Source organism: Saimiri boliviensis, chromosome 17 (genome assembly GCF_048565385.1).
Source record: "Saimiri boliviensis isolate mSaiBol1 chromosome 17, mSaiBol1.pri, whole genome shotgun sequence".
NCBI classification, from domain to species: Eukaryota; Metazoa; Chordata; class Mammalia; order Primates; family Cebidae; genus Saimiri; species Saimiri boliviensis.
In genome coordinates, this window is record NC_133465.1 from 68,766,217 (window position 1) to 68,788,411 (window position 22,195).

Sequence of the window (22,195 nt, forward strand, 5' to 3'; positions counted from 1 at the left end):
TTGCCACGGACCACAGGCAAGGTTGCTGCTGTTATGATTCAGCATTTACTGAGCACGGGAATGTGCGGGGCCGGCCCTTCTCACTGGGGTCCTGTCTACACGGAACACAGCTTCTCCGGGCTGCATGGAGCCAGGGCCACTCGCACCACTCGGCGCTCGGATCCTGGGCAGATGAAAAGGAGCTCCAGGGTCTCGGGGCCAAGGGAGGATGGGACAGGGAACTTGGTGATGTGCTTCTCAGGTGCGCCCAGCAAGAGATGGACAGGCCCTTTGGGAGATCAGGAGGCAGGGGACTGCTTGGTGGGGGCTGTCCCCAGAGCTACTGAAGGGGACCCTGCTCAGGAAGGGCTCACCTGCTAGTGGGAATGCCACCCTCGCCACTCCATCCTCCTCCTGTTCTGCCAGTGACCAAGAAGGGGCCTGCACCGGGGTTGCCTTGTACTTGACCCAGCCGTCACAGTCTCTGCCATGGCAGGTCGATGCCACAAGGAGAGTCTGGCCCCGAAGCGGCCCTGCTTCCTCAGCGCCGGGCTGGACGGGGGCTGCGCTTTGTAAGCGGCTGCACCTGCAGAGTCGCTTATCACTTGCAATCCCAGCTCCAAGTCATCGCTCAAAACCGGGAATGTCAAAATTCCCTTTTCCTGATAATTCTGCCCTTCAGGCTAAACTGCAGGGAGGACAGCAGGGCGCTGGTGGGTACCGAATGCCGCCTTTCTGTGCACCCGCTTTTCTTCTCTCCGAAACACTGACCCAGCACGCCGATGGTGTCTGGCCCACCCTGGCCTCTGTGGACTCTGCCCCAGCGGGGGGTGTCCTGGGCTCGGGTCGAGGGTGGAGCAGGAGCAGGGAGTGGGCGTGCCACTGATCTTGGGCAAAGTCCACCTGCAGGACCCGCAGCCCTGCAGCGAGTGGTGGTGCGTTCTGGGGTCCCAGCCCTTCCGTGGTAAGAGCAACTGCCTGGAGCCCAGAGGCAAACGGGAAGGTGAGGGCAGGGGCAGGAGGCACGGGAGATGCGTCATCGCCAGGGAGGAGCCTCCCTGTGCTCTTGAGAAGGGGACAAGCTGCAAACCAGCCACATCTGGGAGGCAAGGCCTGAGGAGGGAAGGGGGCAGGCCGGCCGCTGGGGGCCCAGGTGGCGCAACGGCATTGCCGCTGGAAGGGAAGGGCGCTCAGCTGAAGCCGGAGCAGCCGGGACGGGGCTGAGAGCAGGAACGTGCTGCTCAGCAGACCCGGCTCCCTTTGCTGAGCCTGGCAATCCTGCATTCCCCAAGAGCCGGGAGAGGCAGGGGCAGGCTGGGCGTGGCCTGGGTGTCTAGGGTGCCCCCGCACGTCAAGGTCATGGTAGCCACAGGGACCCCGCGGCAGGTGCGTTCTCAGCACTCGGCTGCATTTTCTCTCACTCCTCCCTGAAAACGCTCATCTGGGCATCATCCCTGTTTTACGGATGAGGAAACTGACGCACAGAAGTGTCACCTGTGAGTGCAGAGGGGATGTGAATCCAGTCAGGTGGGCTGGGCAGCCAGACTTGGAGCCCCCTCCTGGCTGCTGATTTTCCCTGGGTGGAGTGAGGACTGTGGGAGCCCTCCTGGTGTGTGGAGCCCCCTGGACAATGGAGCGCTGCCTGCATGCCCTGTGTGCCCAACCAGCACTTACCCAGCACGCCAGGCCTGGCCCAGCCCATCAGCCATCTGGTTCAATCGTCAAATAAGGATGTAGGGAAGGATACGGAATGGGAGCCTGCCTTGCCCAGCCCCTCACACTCCTCCCCACTGGCCAGAGTCAGTTGTGGGGGACCCTTGCCCTGCTGAGACTCAGCTTCTCCAGGCCCCTTCCCACAAAGCAGCCCCACATGCCGGCGACCTGCTTCCTGCCACGGTGGACCCAGCACGGTCTATGGCTTCTGCCCTACACGCTCCAGGCCCTGAGTGGAACCTAGATGGGGTCCTGCTCTTTCCCCTGTACCTTGGAGCTAGTACCCCTGAGAGGAAAGAATGTGGTCCCAGAAGGGCCCCCAGAAGAGCCATGAGGCACTCACGGTGGGCACCAGCAGAGCAGAGATGCCCGCTGATACCTCCACAAGTGAGAGGTCAGCTGCTGGGGTCAGGACCACGCCCCTGACTCTGAGGGCAGCACCTACGGCCAAGGCCAAAGCCAGAGCCCCAGGGGCAGCCCAGAGAGGTGTGGCTACGCTGGCCCGAGGCTGAGGACACAGCCAAGCTACAGCCAGCTTGCCCGGCCTTGGGGCCTGATGCCACGCGGACACACCTCCCCTGGGGATAGGAAAATGGCCAAGGGAGATGAGGTGGTGTACGAGAACGGGCTGTGGGAGGGGATTTTCAGTCCACACCACAGAACAACTCCAAATCCCTTCCCAGCTCCGAGGCCGAGTGCCAGGCTTCATCACCCTCCTGCATTCTCCACGGGCTCCGCACAGGCCGCTTCCTCGCTGGCCCTGGCACCTGCCAGGCACACTCCACCCCAGGGCCTTTGCACCAGCTCCAGCCTCCCTCGAAGTCCACACGTCTTCCTCCCTCCCTTCCGCCCCGGGGCTCTGGCCTCTCCCAACTCTGTTTCTCACATCCCTTAGATCTTTGCCCAGATAATTCTTTTCACCTCAATGAATGCCAAAGCCTTCACACACCCCACCCCATGGCCTTAGCTCCTACAGCACCCTACAAACACATTTATCTGTTTCCCCCGACTGCCCATCTCCCCCACTGCAGCGTAAGCACTGCAAGGGATTTTTACCCGCTTTGTCTCCTAATGCGAACGCTGATGTGTCTCCGGAGCCCACGGAGCAGACAGTGAATGTGTGTGAGTAAACGCGGGAGGCGCGAGCACCCAAAACCACGGGTACAGGGTTTCTCTCTCTTTCTTTTCTCCTTTCCTTGTTCTCTCCCGAGACCCAGGACCTGTTTTTCTCTTGCAGAAAGTGATGTCCTAAGGCGCATGGAGTCCTTGGAAGGACCTGGAGGCAGAGGGTGCAGGTGGCGGTGCTCCACGGTAAGAGTCCCCGAGGAACCTCCCAGGCCTGTGCGGCTCTCACTCCCCTGCGCGGGATTCCCCAGAGGGCACGTCACGGTGCAGATCCAATGCAGCAGGTCTGGGGTGCTGGGGGTGCATGTCTCACAATGTCCCGGTGGCGTGGAGGCCGCTGTCTCAGCAGGAGCCCGCACACAGGCGGGTGGGCGGCAGGGCCCTCCCTATCCCATCCCCGCCAGTCACCATGGGAACTTGTGTGGGTCCAGGATGAGGGCTGTGCCCCAGGCTTCCCCTGTGCACGCAAGAGGCTTCCGCTCCTGTTTCCCAGCGGTTTCTGATGGACCCTGAAGAGGGGAGGGGGGACTTCAGGTACCCACAACTGGCTCAGTGGAATTGTGGGTTTGCTTTTACTGGGCTTGTGGAGTGGGGAGGTGTATGAACACCTGCGATATTCACGCAGGATTGCTGGGCGTCCGGACTCCTTCACACACTCAAAAACCTTGCTTTGAGTTCCTCTGAGATGCCTTTTGAGGTTTGAGATGACTTTTAAGACTTTTTGAGTTGTTTGAGTAACTTTGGGCTTCCCTTTCTCTGCCTGGGCTGTTTCCTAGACCAAGACCAGTGCTCTGGAAAAGACCCTCGTGGTCACAGCTCAGCGGGCACAACGTGGCTAAGTGGTGCCCAGGCCAAGCCTGAGGTGTGGCGATTCTGAGCCTCAGCTTCTCCATGGAGGCTCCCACAAGCCTGGAGCTCTGCAGCCGGGGGCAAGTCCTGCAGCCACTGGGGATGTGGACAGGGGCTATGGGTAGGAAGGGGGTGGCCGGGACCGGCCTGGGAGCCAGCCAGGACCCTGCACAACCAGATCCCACTGAGGGGACACAGCCCCTCACCTTGGTTTCCCGGCCAGGACTTGCACACTTCTCTATGAATTCCACCTCGGTGGTTCTCCTTTGAAGAAGAATTGATGGGCAGATCTCCATCTATCACACGGGACCAAATTGATCAGGAGCCTAAATTAGGTCAGTGCCTCTGTCCACTCAGAGGGCAGTCTCCAGAGGTGGAGGGAGGCCCAGGCTGGTGGGAAGGGCTGTGGGCCCTCTCTGCAGGCTCATAGTGCTGGCCGTGGACAGGCCCAGGGGCCAGGAGCAGAGCTGAGGATCTATGGCTGCCCCATGTGCCCCACAAGGCTGGAATCTATCTCTACGTGGAGCATGAGAATGGCCGGGCTGAGACTGGTCCAGTAGCTCCCTGTTGGGTGGAAACCCACCCGTATGCCTTCAGCCATGAGCACTGGGCAGCCCCACTAGGGCAGAGCTCCTTCCTGCTTCTTGGCTGCAAAGCTCCGCTTGCCTTCTCCGTGTTTCAGGTGGTCTGGCTGCCAAAGCTGTTGGCAGACACTTGCTGGGCTCATGAGCTCTGCAGGTGAGGCTGGAACGGGGAAGGCTTCAGCTGTCTTCCCCGGGAGAAGTTGCTCTTGGCCACTCTGGGTGGAGGCGACTTGGCTGAGCAGGCTCCGGGCCTTCAGCTCGGGCAGGGTAGCTTGTCCAGGCCTGGCGAGCCCCCTCCTAGGTGCCCAGGGCCCTGTGAAGCCACTCTGACCCTAGTGAACGCTGGGGCCACCCCCTGGCTCGGCTGCCTCCCCCATCTTTGGAGGGCTCAGGCTCTGGAAACACTCTGGCTAGAGGGAGAACACAGCAAGGGCACACTTTCTGTGATTTCTGTTCTTTCTTCTCTCCCGGCCCAACACTGGGAAGGTGGCCAGCACTTTTAAGGGGCAATCCAAGTGAATGCTGATATTTTACAGGCACTTCGTAAATTCTGCAGCACTTGAAATTTATGTGATTTGTTTGGAACGCTGGAAGGCACGTGGACTTTCTGTGGACTCAGAGGCCTTCTGCTCCTGGTCAGGGTTTTACTGGTTGTAGCAGGACCCTGGGACCTGGCTGGGAGAGTCCTGTGCTGCTCGTGGCAGAAGCCCCGGGAGTGGCTTCCTGAGGCCGGAAGGCAGAGGCCGTCCCGGCTCGTCGTGAGCCAGCCCCACCTGCTCTCTAGGGTGGCCAGGTCGTACCCACGCGGAAGGCACACCAAACGCCCCAAATGCCACCACACCCTCTCTGCTCCGAGCCCAGTCTCTATGAGAGCTAGGACTCTGCCTGTGGTTGCTTAGGACCGTGCCTGACTCACAGGGGGAGTCCACGAATGCCTGGATGAACGTGCGCATGCAAGGGGCAGAACTGTGTCTCAGCGAAACGCCTGGATGAATGCACGCTTGCGAAGGGCGGAACTACGTCTCCAAAAAGGTATGTCCACTCCTCCTCCCCAGAGCCTAGAATGTGCCCTTATTTGGAAAAAGGGTTCTTGCAGATATGATTACATTAAGGTGGTAAGATGAGATCATCCTAGGTTTAGGGTTGGCCCGAAATCCAATGGCTGTTGCCCTTGAGAGAAGGGAGGGAGGTTTGGGACACACGAGGAAGAAGGGCTGGTGGAGCCAGAGGCAGAGACTGGAAGATGCGGCCACAAGCCAAGGAATGCCTGGAGCCCCCAGAAGCTGGAAGAGGTGGGAAGGACCTTCCCTGGAGCTTTGGTGGGAGCTCAGCCCTGCTGGCATCTTTTTTTTTTTTTTTTTTGAGAGGGAGTTTTGCTCTTGTTGCCCAGGCTGGAGCGCAGTGGCATAATCTCAACTCATTGCGATCTCCGCCTCCCTGGTTCAAGTGATTCTCATGCCTCAGCCTCCCAAGTACCTGGGATTACAGGTGCACACCACCACACCCGAATAATTTTTGTACTTTTAGTAGAGATGGGGTTTCACCTTGTTGGCCAGGCTGGTCTCAAACTCCTGACCTCAGGTGATCTGCACATTTCAGCCTCCCAAAGTGCTGGGATTACAGGTGTGAGCCACCATGACTGGCCTATTTTTTTTTTCTTTTTTTTTTTTAAAGACAGAGTCTCTCTATGTTGTCCAGGCTGGTCTTGAACTTCTGGGCTCAAGTGATGCTCCTGCCTTAGCCTCTCAAGTTAGTAGAATTACAGGCAGAAGCCACTGCACCTGGCTCCTGCTGACATCTTGATTTCAGACTTCTGGGCTCCAGAACGGTGAGAACCCATTTCTGTTGTTTCATGTCCCCCAGTTCGTGGTCACCTGTCACAGCAGCCCCAGGAGACTGATCCACATGCTCTGATCTGGGGCTCTGGTCTGGCAAGAGCAGATCCTCCTTGTAGCTTCCCCGGTTCACCCACCCTGTTTCTGTTTTCCTCTCTGGGCCCTTAGTAAGGATGGGCCCAGGGTATAGGCGGGTTGGTGTGTCCCGTGCGTACTGCCAGACGGGGTGTGCTCTGTGGGCCGGGCCTCAAATCCCCCACGTTCTGTGCCTTCTCCTTGGCTCCTGCACCCCCCGGAAGGTCCTGGGGTGTGAGCTGGGTGGGAACATGGGGAAGCGTCCAGCATGGCTGGTCTGGTTGCCACCACTGCCCTTGGAGACCCTCAGTGCAGGAGGAGGGGGGCGCGTATTCGTGGCAATCGTAAAAACTGCACCAAACTACTCCGGAAAGAAGCCCGTGCAGGCTCCGTGCCAAGCGGACTCTCCGCCACCCGCCCTGCCGGATGCCACGCTCAGCAGTGACCACAGAGTGAGGTGGGCAGATGCGGTCCAGATCCCGTTCCAAAGGACAAAATCCTCTCACCGCCCCTCAGCCTGGAGGAACGCTGGAAATGAAACCAGGCTCCGTGAGCTTGCTCCCGTTTTTAAACGTAATGCCACGTCCTCTCCAAAGCCGGCCCTGGAGGGCCACAATTATTAACTGTCTCCAGGCGGTTGTGGGGAGCAGCTGGCCTCCGGGGCTCCCACAGCCTCTCGCTTAACGAGGGTTTCAGCGAGACACTGTCCTCTCTCTCGGCTTTTCCTTTGCCTAATAGTCTCTCACGAAGGACCTCATCAAAAGCTTTTTGAAAACGCAGGTAAATTATGTCCACTGGGCTGCCGGAATGACTGCCACTTTATTAACTTTTTAGAGCACTCTGGTGAGTCGGAGAGTCCGATTGCCTTTTAGATATGTGTAGCTGTTTGACCTTATTACCTCTGGGCACATGGGTCTGTAATTTCCAGGGTCTCCCAGGCTGATGGTAGCGACTTTCCAATTTCCAGAAAGGGCTTAGTTTCCGAACGCCTTTCAAGATCACTGCTATTTTATACTTTCTAATTCCATTAGGTGAATCCTCTCCCATTCCGGAGATTTAGTGGGCTGGGAGTTTGCAGGTAAGCTTATACACGGCTTCCTGAGAGCCTGCGGCTGGACAAGACTGTCAACCCCGGGCAGGTCGTGTCCATCGACAGCTCCAGGTGACTTTGGACAGGTGGCTCAGAACTGGCTTGGGGAGGGGGCCCCCACGTAGCTCAAGTCAAGAAGGCTCACGGCACAGCATCCAGACTGCTTAGGCAGCAGGAATTTAAATTTATACGAACACTGCGTAAATCCGTTCCTGCTGTAACAGATTTAGACCAGAGCTGGCTTTTCCCAGAGGGCCGCTCACCCGACTGGGCAGGTGAGGCTGTCTGCTCCAGCCTTCCTGCCCCGCTCAGCCTTCTGTGGGCATTGCCCTGCCCGGCATCCTTTGATTCCAATGGGAAAAGACCCTGGTGATAGTGGCTTGTTCTCCCAGGAAAGACACAACCTTGAAAGAGGTGAGCCAGTTACCTGTCTGGCCTGGCCTCCATCCCCAGCTGCTGCCGGAGCCCGGACTTCCTGGCAAGTTTCCCTTGAAGATATTTCAGCCCCTTGAAGGGAAGTGTTCTCCTCATGGTCCAGGCACTTCTCACCTTGTTTTCTTCCGCTTCTGATTTACCTGCTAACGTTAGTGCTGTGCCCCCGTCTCATCCAGACGTGACTCCTGTGTTCTGCTGGGACTGTTCCATGAGTCCACCTCTTTCTGTGCTTTTCTTTGGGGGGTACGATTTGGAATGGGGTTGGAATTGTTTGGCTGAGTTTCTGTGCTCTGGGACTTGACTTGCAGGGGCGCTGTTGTGGGTTCCAGTTCCCCACGCAGAGCTCCAGAAGTGCCTGGAGTTTCCCACATGCCAGGACGGTCCAGGGAGTTCTCAGATGACTCATGCTGGCGCCTAGATAAGATAGCTTCAGGACAGGTGTGATGAGAGGGTTGAGACCTCAGACTGGCTTAACCTCAGGAGAGGGAGGGGGCTGGAGATTGGGTCCAATCAGGTGGCCAAGGACATCATCCATCATATCTACGTCATGAAATCCTGATTGAAAAAGCTCCGGACCTCTAAGTGCTATGGAGCTTCCTGCTTGGTGAACGCGTGGGTTTGCCTGGAGAGCAGTGGGGTGAGGGCATGGGAGCTCCGCAGTCCTGCTTAGACCTCGCCCTCCCTGTATCCTTTATAACAAAACTGGAATCGTTTGTATGCAGCTTTCTTGAGTTCGGTGAGAGGTCCTAGCAATGACTGAAGCTGAGGAGCTCATGGGAAGCCCAGAGTTTGTAGCTGGCTGGTCGGAAGCTGGGTCTCGAGATGAACAGCTGGCTTGGAAGTGAGTGTGGTCTTGTGGGGGACTTTGACCTGCACCTTGGAGTCTGAGGCTGACGCTGAGCAGTGAGGGCCGGAACTGCACCGAGGCCCGCCCACGGGAGGCGGCGGGTGGGGGGGGGGGGAGGGCGGCATGTGCCGATCACCTCCAAAGAGAAGTGTGCTGTTCTTGCCTCTCTCCTGAGCTCAGAACTATCTCTCCGGGTGCACTGACCTGTCCGCTAGGGTCCCTCAGACACCCGAACCTCTCAGGCTGATCTCAGCACCCTTCCATAAAAGCCTCCGCCTCTCCTCCTGCACTCCCCAGCTCAAGAGCGGGCACCCCTTCCCTGCGCTGCTCAAGTCAAACCCTGGCGGCCCACCTGCCATGCCTCGGTCTCCTGTACCCAGGCCCGTGTTTTCCTATTATGTAACATGGCCACGTCTCTTCCTTCCCTTTGCCACCGGGCGGGAACAAGGGTCGCCATTTCTCACTGAATAATGCAATGGTGCCAGGCCAGGATGCACCATTAAGGGCATGGTCCCCCTCGGAGTGCAGGGCCTGGGAAGAGAGTGATGTGGGCAGAGGAAGGAGAGGAAGAAGGCTGTGCTGGTGGTCCTGCTCCACAAACACACAGAGGGACAATGGCCTATGCCCACTGGCATGACCATGACAATATGCCTTGCACAGAGCATGTACTACACACCATCTTCATCCCCAGTGGCTTCCCTGTTAGGTATTTGAAAAATGTTCCCACGTTTCAAGGCGCATCCTGTTGGGGCTCTGCCTCCCAGGGGTAGCACTGACTCCCTCCAGGGCTTGGAGAGAAAGAACAGAGTGTGACCTGTGGCCACCAGGAGTGCCTGGCAGGACCTAGCCGCCTGCCGCCTGCCGCCCGACGGGTGACGCCGCTCTGCCTGTGCCAGCAGACCTGGGGTGTTCTCAGAGCCCCTGCAGCAACCTAAGTCAGCCCTTCCACAGCCAGCCCCAAAGTCCCCAGGGAGGATGCCCACCACCAGGGACTGTGGGCCACCTGCACTCTTGTTATTTTTTGTTGGTTGTAGGGACAGGGCTGAGACCAAAGTCTGTGTTCAGAGCACTCTGCCTGAAACCTGGTGTCAGAAGAATTTTCCAGGATGCTTCGGGCTCCAGGGCCGTGAGAACGGGAGAGAATTTTGGAGTGGTGGGGGGGCGGGTATCAGGTTGTTGGAGGAGAGGTGCAGAGGCCTGCACTTAGGGGGTTGCCCTGTGCCCAGAGTCCTCATGCTGGTCTGCCAGTGAAATCACCAAGCCAGGCTCAGCTTGGCAGGCTATAGGGTAAACAGGGCTCTGGGGGGACTAGCAGATGAGGCTAGTCCTGGGGGGCAGCGTGAGGCTCGCCCTGGTTCTGGGGCATACAGGTGGCCCCAAGGTGGGCATTGGTACCATGGAGCTCAGCCCCGTTGGCGGTGATGTCTGATCCATGCAGATCTGGGATGGCTGCTGTCAGGTGCCAGGAGCTGGCTTCAGTTCGAGAAGAGTTAAAGTCCAAGGATGGAAAGACCCGGGCTGCAGGGGGCTCAGGGCCTCCTGTGACAGTGACGGGCAGCATTTGCAGTGGGGAAGGAGGCACCTTCTGCCAAGAAGTGATCTGACCTGGCCCGGCCAGCAGGAGCTGATCCAGGCTTCCTGCCTCCTCTGTTTCCTGCAGGCACATCTCTTCCAGGGTTGGCGATTCAGCACAGGTGCACCCCAGATGAGCGTCCAGCACCACCCTGGCCGTGCGGAGAGCGGGTCAGGTGTCAGCAGAGCTGCTGAGCCGGGGCAGGGGTGGATGCTGACCCCGTGCACACAGCTGGCCGAGCGAAGGCCTCGTGCCCTGGCTGGTCCTCCCGTCAGCAGCATCCAGCTGTCTGAGCACTGGCACCACCTGTCTGGGCCCTGGTACCCCTCCTGCAATTGTTCTCAAGGTGTGCTCCTGCCTCTTGGCTGGAGACTAGGGTGGGGGTTGGATATCAGGATGGTGGGGAGTTTCCTGCCCATGTGACCTGGCACGAGCTTCAGGACCTTGCTGCCTCAGTTTCCTCATCTGCAACACAGGGAATTAGTACCGCCTCATCGGATGCCACGAAGATGAAGCGAGGGGACTTTAAGATTGCTCAGCAAGGGGCCTGGCCTGTGGTAAGCATTCAGCCAAGTCCAGACGTCTCAGCTCTTCTCCGCACTCAGGCGGCAGGGAGCTCCTTGGCGCTGCTGGGAGGCTGAAGAGTCGGAGCTTCCACATCTACACGAGCATCTGCCCTTTCTTCTCCCACCTGCCCTCGGCAGAGACCGTTCCCAGTTGTGGGGCTCAGGGAGCCTTGTGGGGTAGGGGTGCAGGGCCGGCTCAGTGGCACCTGGAAATGCCACCTCAGGGCACCCAGGAGGGTCCCTTCATCCCCCAAGAGGTTGGGGCGCATAACAGATGTCTCCACGTGGCTCACTCCCTGATGCTGGCCCCCAGACTTTTCCGATCCCAGGAAACGTCTCCCCTGCCTGCGGCTTCAGCCAAAGCCCAGGAGGCACGCATGGCTCCTGCCCATCTCCCTGACCCCCGCCCCTGCCAGCACAATCCAGCCAGCCAGTCTCTCAGCCCTTCCTCCAAAACCAGCCCCAAATCTCCTTCTCTATGTTCTGCTAGCACCCCGATCAGGTCTCCTTCACCCCCTCCTCATACCAGGGTCCCACAAGGCCTCTGCAGGCCTCTCCATCTCACCCTGTCCCACTTCCGTCATCCATCATCCCCAGAGCTAGGGGCTGACCCGGTCCTGCCTCAGACTCTTGGCTGTGGCACCCGACCCTCCTGAACCAGCCCGCCTCTCCCCCATCCCTTCTGCATCTCTCTCTCTCCCCTTCTCAATTCTTCTCTCCCTTCTTTCTGTCTCTCTCTCCGCTCCCCTGGCCTCATGCTCCTCCCTTCCTCACTAAAGTTTCTTCCAGATTCTCCTGACCTTCGCAGCTTGTTCCTGGCTGGGGCCTGCGCACCAGCGGTCCCTGTGTCTGGCTTACTCTGTCCCTGACGTCACCGGGTCACTAGGTCTCAGAGAGGCCCCTGACCACCAGGCCTGAAGCACAGCCTGGCCTCACGCTTGTTCTGTTCTCTGCTGAGCACTCACATGACCATGATTTCCTGTTTGGGAACTAATGGTCCCCCACCACCTCCAGGACTGTGGGCTTCATGTGCTCAGGGCCACCCACGCCCCCAATACCTGGACGGTGCAGACAACACGCTCACTGAAGTCTCCAAAGGGAAGGGAAGGGATGGGTGAGGGACCCTCCCCATGGACACAGAAGCGCAGGAGGTATCAGGCAGCGTTTGCCAGCACGCGCCGGTGCCTGGCTCTCTGCCAGGCGCATCCCTGCCCTCAACGGACTTAAGATCGGGCTACGGCAGCCCCCCACCCCACCTCAATCCTACCAACACCGTGTAGTCAGGGGCTCACAGTGGGCTGTGGATGGCCAGGAAGCAGGAGGCCATCAAGCTGGGCTTGGAGCTGGAACACTCGGAGGTGGCGTTTCCTTTAAACACAGAGCCCCGAGAGGACTCAGGTGTTCCATCCCAGTATATACCCAAGAGACACGAAGATGTACATTCAAACAACTAGCTGTACCCGCATATTCATGGCAGTGTCATTCACCACGGCCCAAAAATGGGAAACAACCCCCATGTCATCAAATGCCGAGTGGCTCGACGCGCTGCGGTCTCTCCACACAATGGACTCATGTTGGGCCATAACCAGCATTTGGGACACACGCTGCACCACGGATGAACCCTGAAGGCGGCACACTGAGAGAGAGAAGCCACACAAGGGCACTGCATGGCATGATTCCATTCATGTGATGCGTCTGGACAGAGCCATCCAGGGATGGAAGGCAGAGGACGGTCCCCCAGGGGCTGGCGGAGGAGGACATGAGTGACTGTGATGGGTCGGGTTCTTCTGGGCGAGGAAACGCTCTGAACTGGATTACGGGGATGGCTGCTCAACTCTGAGTACACTGAATTGTACACCTTAAAGCAGTGAATGTAAAAAAACCCGCTGAATTGTACACCTTAAAGCAGTGAATGACATAGGAATCGTTATCTCAATAAAGCTGCTTAAAAAAAAAATAGAGTGTTTCTGAAGCTGCTGTAGCAGCCAGGCATGTTCTCCGCAGTCTATGTGCATTGATTCACCCAATGGGCAAGCTCTGGGAGGAAGGAACGACCACTACCTCTCTTGCACATAAGGGAAACTGAGGCAGGGAGCGTCTTCTTGCTCAAGGTCTCAGGACTGGGAAGGGGTGGAGCAGGGTTTGCAGCCAGCTCCCTGGGGCTCTAGATCCTGCGGGCTCAGCCATCCCATCTGCTGCGGCTCCTAGCGAGCCCGTGATCACATCAGCCTTGGCCTTCTCTAAACTCCAGGGTGGCGGTGCCAGCTCCACTTTTCCCTGGAGGGTGGGTGGGTGACACTGGGCACACTGAGCCTTGTGTTGCACCAGGGACTGGAGGAAGCCCAGCCTGCTTCTCTGCCCCTTCCTGGCACGGCCCACGATGCCCCCCAGGCTGGCATCAGCTTAGGGTTCTGCACATGCAGCACAGCCTGGTGCTGCCCCACCTGCCTGGCTCTGCCCAGATCTTTCAAAGCTCTGAGGCCTCCAAGGATTCCAGTGGGGGGGGGGGCAGTGCTGCTCGATGGGTACCTTATACTGTAAATACAGATATAAGCATTACAATTGAGTTTAATATTTAATACAATCGGGTTAATATGCATTCCAAACTCCATAAATAATCATTAGCTGAGGGTTCTAATTGTGCTGGTGGGATCCAACCTCATGACTAATTTAAAGACCAGAAGACATTCTCATACTCAGCTCCCCGAAACACCGTAAATTAACCTGCAGCCCAATCTCTGCTGTTAGAGCCGGCGTGGTGTGTTTGCCAAGGATGGCCTGGCCGCTGCGGGCCTCTGCCCAAATCTCCCCGCTCACCGCCTGGACAGGGAGGGCTGGCATGTGGTGTGCTGAGCCTTGAAAAGTCCACCGGGTCAATGGCCAGGTCACCGCTGCAGGTGGAGCCTCGGAAGGAGGGTTGGCTGGATGTGGAGGCTCGTGGTGGAAGCCAGCTGCTTGCAGGGGAAGCAGAGGACGGGGCAGGCCCGAGGGCTCAGTGGCAGCGTGCGCAAACACGGACCCTGGGCACATCCTCGGAGTCCCCCGCAGCCCAGCACGTTGTGCAGGGACTGCAGGGATGGGAGGCTGTCTCCACAGAGCTCTGGGGAGGGACTCAGAGCTGCCACCCAAGCAAAATCCCAAGAGCGTTACAGGCAGGAGGACAGGGGCCGTTTTCTAAAGCTGTCTGGAGACTTCCGTGTGATACGAAGGAGCCTGGAAAGGGATGTACACAAACGCCGACATTTCAGGGGAGTACGGTGGTAATGAGGGGCCACATCTGGAAAGCTGGGATGCTGGCCCGTGGCTGCCATGGGGGCCCTCGGGGGTCCAGTCCTGGAAGTGGGGGCACCAGGACTCCACACCCCTGCTCCCCAGACGGATGGAGCTCCCTGGCCTGTGGCTCCAGGCCACCATCTGTAGCAGCATCACAGGAAAGAGGGTCTCTGTCCCCTCCTCAGAATGGCTGAGGACCCTGGCTCCTGGTACCCCAGAAATGGGGCCCCTGATGCCAAGCTGTTGGCATCACCCTGGCTGATGGGGTGGTTCAGGCGCCTGCCACATGCCACCTGCTCCCAGAGGGTGGGGTTGAAGCCAGAACCTTGCTGCCCCTGCCTCTTGGTGGGTGCCCCCTGCCCAGCTGCCTCCCACTGGGAAGTGGCCTGTCCGGTTGGGTAAGGAACCAGGGAGCATGCAGACCCCGCCCGGCCTGTGTGCTGTGGGTGTGGCCTGCTGTGCTGCCTGGGTCTGTGCCCAATCTTGGCCTGGAGATCTGCCCTGCCAACTGCAGCCACATGGCTCATGTCACTCTGCCTGGCATCCTGGTGCAGCTTCACACCAAAGGCACCCCTGATTGAAGCCCCGACCCCGTCCAGGACGAAGACGCATCCACATGTCCAGGGCAGCAGCCCGCGGTCGGCTAAGTGGAACAGCCAGGGCACATGATGCCAGAACGGAAGGGACTGAGTCTCCCAGCCCAGCTACTCCAGTGACAGATGAGGAAATGGAAGCCGTGGGAGGAGAGGCGGGGGAGTGGTGCCAGCAGCCGGCTCTGGTTGAGCACCGTCAAGCCAGCTGCCTCTGCCTCTATCACCCCTCCTGCTCGTATCATCTCCACATGCCCCTCTGCCTCTATCATCTCCACATGCTCCTTGGACAACTTGCAGAGGCACATGCTAGTTAAACGCCCATTTTACAGATGAGGAAACTGAGGCTCAGAGAGCTTCGGCCCTCCAGTTCTTAGTGGCAGAGCTGGGACTAAAGTCCTGGCTTAGAACCACACTGTGGTAGGAGGAGGAGAAGGGGAGAGGTCAGGGGAGGGGTGGCAATGGGGTGAGTGGGTACGGGAGGTGGTCACAAGGCCTCAGGAACAGCCTGAAGAAAAAGGCACAGAATTGGATTAGCAGGAGGTATCTCTGCTTCTCTAAGTTGGACATTCTGGGGACATGGGTCCTGGCACACAGTAGGTGCTCACTATTTACTGACAGGGTCCCCTGGCACTCGGGACATTCCCTCTTCCAGCGTTTGCATTCTGGGACCTCTAATGGTCCAGTTCCCTCTCGTCATTTTTCTGAACCTAGATGCTGAGATTCCAGCGGGTGGGGGGCGCATCCCCACCACCCTCATGGCAGAGCATGGCATGGCCCGGCACGGTACGGCACCATCACAGCAGGTTGTGGGCACATGGCAGATGCTGGGTGACCGAACAGAGTGAGTGCATGACCCAGTCCAAATCACCTCTGCGCGTCCCTGCCAGCCAGCTGCTTCCGGCCACCCCGCTCTGTCCAGCCAGCCTTGCTCAGTAAATGCAGACGCGCTACGGACAGGCCTCAGCTCCCTGCGTCCAGCTCGGCCCTCCCGCCGCAGACAGCGCTGCCCTGCAGGCTCGCGGGTGCAGACGCAAACCTTGCTCCTTGGGAGCTCTGGGCTCCACTGCCCACCCCGGGGGAGGTGGGGGTCATACTCTGAGAAAAGGGGACACAGGTTAGCGTTTGTCACTAAGAGGTTGGAAGAAAAGGACCTGTGTTGTCTAGGGAGGAACAACTGGAAGGTCTGAACAAGTCCAGGCACCAGAGACGTGAAGCGTGCTCCAAGGGGCACCGTGCGTGTGTGTCTGTGTGTGTGTGCCTGGTGTGTGTGTGCCTATGTGTGTGTGCCTCATCTGTGTGTGCCTGGGGTGTGTGTGCCTGGTGTGTGTGTGCGTCTGTGTGTGCCTGGTGTGTGTGTGTGTGTGTGCTTCTCAGAACAATTCTAGAACGGTAGTAGGTAGTCTAGAGGAAAAAAATCCTGTCACAATTAAGAATGTCACCACACTCCTATAGGAAGAGCAAAGGAGCAGCTAGAGTTGTAGACAGAAGGCACACCATACACATATGTCCTCACACACATACGCACACACATGCACCCTCACACGCAAACCACATATCAGACACACATGCATGTGCACACACACACCACACATAGGCACACACACACAAAGCACACGCCACACATACACACACGTGCACACACCACACACACATGTACAGGCACACAAAAGCCACACACCACACATGCACACATACACACAAACCACAAAGCACACACACACACACGTGCACACACACCACATGCACATGCACACAAAAGCCACACACCACACATGCGCATACACATGTGCACACACATACCACATACATGCACACACACCCCCACATGCATACACACATATGCACACACCTCCCACCCACACACACGCACCCTCTAAGGAAACCATCAATGCGACAGAAAGAAAACACGTGAGTCCCGTTGGGGCTGCCTGTGTGAGTGGACGCCGGAGGAGGCTCCCGGAAGGCCCGGGCACAGGACGCACGCAGGCTGGAACGCAAAGCCCACCCATCAGAGCTGCGATGCCTTCCCGCGATACCTCAACACCGGAGCTCAAGCTGTTCCATGGAGGGGCCTCACTCCTGCCTTGGGAGTGAGCTCAGCCTCCGTAACACCTTTGGGGAGAGTATGCTGGTTCAGGAGGGTGTTCCTTTTAGGGAGTGAATTTAGATGGAAGTTGTCATGTTTTGGTCACAGTTGTGTACGTGGGCTTTGGGGCGCACGGCAGGTGGGGGTGGCGTCGCACATGTGCACATCCTCGTCTCAAAGCCCAGCAGAATGAATGGAAGCTGTCCTGTTCTCCCAGGAGCCTGTGCCTGCACATCACCCCGAGACCAGGGCAGAGCTGCCAGGTGGGCTGGCCCGTGGGGAGGGGCTCCTGCAGGCGTGTGGGACACAGCTCTGCCGTCCCTCACATATTACTTAGAACATTCTGGGCAGAACTTCCCATCAATCGGGAGTGTGGGAGAAGAAGCAGTGAAGCAAGCATGTGGGTGAGGAGAGGGGCTGCTGAAAGATGATCCCTTGTCACCTCCAGACCACATCTATCGCCCCACTGGCAGTTGGCAGTGACAGATTTCACAAGTGCTTCAGAGCCAGACACACCTGGGGCCCAGCCCTAGCACGGACCAGCTGTGTGGCCTTCGGAGCTCTGAGTGTCTTCCAACCTGAGCTGCTTTATTTGTAAAATGGGAACAGCCTTGTGGCGTTGAGGGTAGGATTCGGACAATGATGGGACTATCCAGGTGCCTTGGGCCTGGAGGAGCCGCGGGCTTGTGGGATCAGCTTGGGTCAGCCCTCCTGCCCTTTGGATCTTTTATCAGCACTCACATCTCTGCACCGCCAGCCTGTCCTGCTCAGTGATCAAATAAACTGGTGGCCCTGGCTGGAATGCCACCTAATGGTGTATGCATTTAACTGCCCTCCGCAAGGGCTTTTCACACATCAAAAGCTGTTAAAATCAATAAGTAGCCTTTTTTTAAAAAAAAAAATAAAAGATGCATAATCTTGCACTTGGCCAAGCTCACCTGACCTGACACTGGGTGCTCAGGGGTCCCAGCGAAGGGAGCTGTCATCAGGGAAATCAACAAGCCATTAGGCTGCAAACAGACACAGGCACAGCCCAGTAGTTTTATCATTGTTGAGCTGGTCCGTGGACTTTGCTGAGACAAATATATCTGGAAAGAAAACACTGAGTGGGCAGGGGACGGCTGGAGAGTGACATGAATTCAGAGGTTGTCGGCTAGGGTTGCAGTTTTATTTGCTTTACTGAAATAGTGCTGACCAAAGGCCCCGAAGCTTATTAGGAATCCAGGCAGTTCTGGCGGGGGCTTGGAAGCGCCACAGGACAGGCCTGGGAAGCTACGGGCGGAGGAGACTTTCCCACAGACAAATCCATGAGAAGGTTGGTTGAGAACACGGCCACGAAGGCAGGGGTAACGGAGGGGGTGCTAGCAGGAGAAGGAACCTCGCCCCGCTGGCTGAATAAAGTACAGGAAAACTTCTGTGTCAAAATGCTTTTCCCTAAGGGATTCGCTGATGCATTTCCTTTCTAGAAAAGGGTTCTTTTCTGCTCTTGGGAGCTTAATTTCATTCGGAATGAGAAATGACGAGAGTGAATTGGACCAGCAGCTTGTACTCAGCCTGAACTGCTGGCTCAATGGGCTTCATGTTTATTTAGCTGGAAGTCTGGTTGGGAAGTCATTACCTTTACCAAAGCAAAGAGAATAGGGCTGTGGGCTGGGCAGGGCGGGCCACGCCATGGGTATGTGGGTGCTGGGATGGCTGCTGACTCAGCAGGGGTCCTGGAGGAGGCCATAAGAGGCGCTGTGCAGGGGAGACCACTTCTGTCCTGCATCTGCCTGGACCCCAGGCAGCTGTCTGTGCTCCCTGGGCATCAGGGGCCTCAGCCTGCCTCTTCCAAACCTACAAGCAACCACAAGCAACACAGCATCAGTCCAAAGTGTGAGGGCAGGTGCAGGCTGGGCCAGTTCCTGGCCCAATGGAGGCTGGAGAAGGAGTGTTGTCTCGTCAACACCCGCAAAGCCAGACTGACCCTCAGCTCTGCCTGGTGCCTGCAAGCATCGACATCTTTGAGGCGGTTCAGGTGGAAGCCACCCAGCCACCGGCTCTCACTGTATTTTAGCTCATGTGAAGGTCAGAACCAAATTGAAAAGGAAAGAAGCCACCAGCATCACAGGCACGCCATCTGAGTGATTTTGTTTTCAGAGCAGGACTGGAAAGTTTTAATTTTCAGGAGAGAAATCAAGGCAGGGGCGGGAAGGAAACACTTGCTAAAGTCATGGACATTTTGTCACATGGAACAGGAGCAGCCACCGTTAGCAGGTTTTGCCTCCTTTGTGGTTTCCTGTTCATAGCTTCTAGAATAAATAAGGGAGATGGAAGTCTCCCTGTGCTAAGGTAATATTCCTATTTTCTTTTCTTTCTTTCTTTTTTTTTTTGAGATGGAATCTCACTCTTGCCCAGGCAGGAGTGCAGTGGCGCGATCTCGGCTCCCTACAACCTCTGCCTCCCGGGTTCAAGTAATTCTCCTGCCACAGCCTCTTGAGTAGCTGGGACTATAGGCGCACGCCACCATACCCAGCTAATTTTTGTATTTTTAGTAAAGACAGGGTTTTACCATGCTGGCCAGGCTGGTCTCGAACTCCTGACCTCAAGTGATCAGCCCACCTCGGCCTCCCAAAGTGCTGGGATTACAGGTGTGAGCCACCACATGTGAATTCAGTCTGGATTTAGAGGTACACAGAATCACGGTGAGATCTGTTGCGTGTACTTGTGAGAAGTCCCTAGAACCTGGTGGGAGGATGCCCCAGGCAGCCCAGGACCGCCTTTCAAGACCCTCCGGCTGGTGACACTCCTACCGATATCAGACCCCAGTCCCTGCCCATCATGCGGAGCAGTCAGTGGCTGTGGTGGCTCCAGCCTTCCTGTTTGTGCTTTGCTGGATCCATCTCCTGGAACTCTATGACTACTTTGAAACCAACTAATTTCCCTTCATTTGAGATGCCGTATCATTTGCTCATTTCAGTCTGTATCAATGGAAATGTGTTGTCAGGCCAGGTGATTCTTAGCTGGGCCATGTTTCCCTGGGCATCGGCATGAGCGGACTGTCTGTCTCAAACGCAGGGTTGCTTGGGAGAATTTATGAAGTCTGTGTGCCACTTGGGGTTCAGAAAATATTTTGGGGAAAGTAAAACCTGAGTTATAATATTTAATAACTTTCCTCAATGTTTTGTTTGTTATTCCAAATACACAACCCAAATGTTTTGGTTTGTTCGGAAAATAACAGCAATAAAAAGAAACTCATAACAATAGGGAGGAGGTGCATGGTGATGGAGATGGGCCCTCATGGGAGCTGAAGGCTCAGAGCGGTCACAGGGAGACAGCTGGAAGCAGGCTTGGAGGAAGAGATGGGCCTTCTCTCTCTCTCTCTCTCTCTCTCTCTCTCTTTTGAGATGGTGTTTTGCTCTGTCACCCAGGCTGGAGTGTAGTGGTTTGATCTTGGCTCAGTGAAACCTCTGCCTCCCGGGTTCAAGAGATTCTCCTGCCTCAGCCTCCTAAGTAGCTGGGACTATAGGCACGCACCACCACACTCACCTAATTTTCGTATTTTTAGTAGAGAAGGGGATTTCACCATGTTGGCCAGGCTGGTCTCGAACTCTTCACCTCAGGTGATCCACCAGTCTCTGCCTCCCAAAGTGCTGGGGTTACAGGCGTAAGCCACCACGCCCAGCATGCTTTCTCTTTTATGACTGCCCTGATGGACTTTGGGGTGATGAAGGGGCTGGAGATGGCAAGCTTAGGGCCCTTCATCCTCTTTGGGCCCTGGTGTTCGGCGGGAAGAAGGGTAGATACAGAAGTAGACCTCACTTTGTAAATGGTCATGGATGCAAAGCCCTGTATGGATATTTGCAGCCTGTGTGACACCCAGCAAGTAATTCCACTCCCTGTGCCTCCGATTTCTCATCCACAAAATGGGAGTGGTGCCACCTGCCTTGCAGAGGTGATGGAGGATGAGCAAGATGATGCTTGAAAATCTCCTGCTACGAGGCAGGCTCACTGCCAAGAACAGCCAAGCCCCTCCTCTGGGCCTCAACCCTCTCCCAGCTCCCGCACAGAGAAGCTGCCAATGGCACTGCCCTCCTTTCCTGCCCCAGCCAGGTGGATAGCCAAGCTGCGATTAATATGCCCACAAGAATTTCCATTTGCTCTTTCCTGATTTCAAGCCATGATCAGCTAATGAAACAGACCTGTTGATGAAAAGTTCCATGTGGATGCAAACGGTGCTTGTTCCTAATATATATTCCTGCTAATTTACATGATACTCCCAGAGATATTGTACCTTCATTCCTGACCATCTTCAATTAACACGGGCTCCACATACCCTAGCACACAATCTTTTCTGCCCTGAAGCCTCTCCATCAAGTAGGTAATGATCTGTAAACAAATACTGAAATGCACAAGAGAAGCTCCATCCTACAGGAACCCTGCAGTGAGTCCATGCGGCTTTCCGAAGATCCATTGACAGTGCCAGAAACCACCTGCTCCTTTATCTGCTTTGATAAGGCTGCAGTTTTGTGCACTGGGTTTTTTTTTTTTTTTTTTTTTTTTTTTTTTTTTTTTTTTGAGACAAAGTCTCACTCTGTCGCCCAGGCTGGAGTGCAATGGCGCGATCTTGGCTCACTGCAACCTCTGCCTTTTGGGTTCAAGTGATTCTCCTGCCTCAGCCTTCCAAGTAGCTGAGATTACAGGTGCCCACCACCATGCGTGGCTAATTTTGTATTTTTAGTAGAGACAGTGTTTTGCTGTGTTGGTCAGGCTGGTCTCAAACTCCTGGCCTCAGGTGATCTGCCCACCTCGGCCTCCCAAAGTGCTGGGATTACAGGCGTGAGCCATGGCTCCTGGCCTGCACATTGGGTTTTGTTCTAGTGGGTACATCTGTCCTACACAGAAAGTCAGTGGGCAGAGTGGCTACTGGCTCGAGACCATTCCACTCAAATCAGCTGAGACAGTGATCTTCTGGAATTTGAGTGCTGGTGCAGAGTCTGTTGCAAATAAATGTCCCCGTCCTGCCTCTCAGAGTCCTTGTGAGGACCCTCTGATGTCATGTAGCTACCTTGATTGGCATTGCAGAGGCTGCTCAGCTCCTGTGTCCTAGTGGCACCACCTGGAACTTTCTAGGACCTTCTGCCTCTTAGGAGAGCCCCTGGCTTCTCAGCTGCAGGTCTTGGACTCAGTGGAGTGAGGCCCTGAATGCCCTTACGGCCCCTTTCTCTATGCCCCTGGCTCCCCTCTGCCGTGCTGCCCCAGAAGTATAGAGATGGCTCTCCTATCCGCATTTCCTCCTCCATCACTTCTCTCTCCCTGCAGCCTGCTCCCAAAGACCAGCAAAGCCTATTGAACAGAAAACGCAGAGAGAGGGTGCTTCCTGCCCGGCCCCTGACGCTTATTAACCGTGCACTGAGGGTTTGCACATCCCTGGACTGGTTTCCTCCTGATGTGTGACAGAGCTTAATACGCTGCGGCTCTGGCCTCACCAGCCGCCCCGAGAGAGCTGCATTTCACAAGCCTTTTGTTAAGCCCCTGCTGGGCCGATTCCGGGACTTCCTGGTTCTTCTCCCTTGGTGTTAAGAACGGGCAG

At 56.6% G+C, this 22,195-nt stretch overlaps 1 long non-coding RNA gene and 1 pseudogene across 2 annotated transcripts; one reads left to right on the forward strand and one right to left on the reverse strand.

Moving 5' to 3' along the window:
- The window catches only part of LOC101028197 (uncharacterized), a 362,056-nt pseudogene that overhangs the window by 25,374 nt on the left and 314,487 nt on the right, over window positions 1-22,195 (reverse strand).
- Window positions 4,988-12,635, forward strand: LOC141581909 (uncharacterized). 2 transcript variants are annotated; one of them, XR_012514729.1, is made up of 4 exons: window positions 4,988-5,282; window positions 5,925-8,526; window positions 10,193-10,662; window positions 11,451-12,635. It is a non-coding gene; the product is annotated as an uncharacterized LOC141581909 (long non-coding RNA). The 2 variants fall into 2 exon arrangements; XR_012514728.1 differs by having other exon boundaries at window positions 10,193-12,635.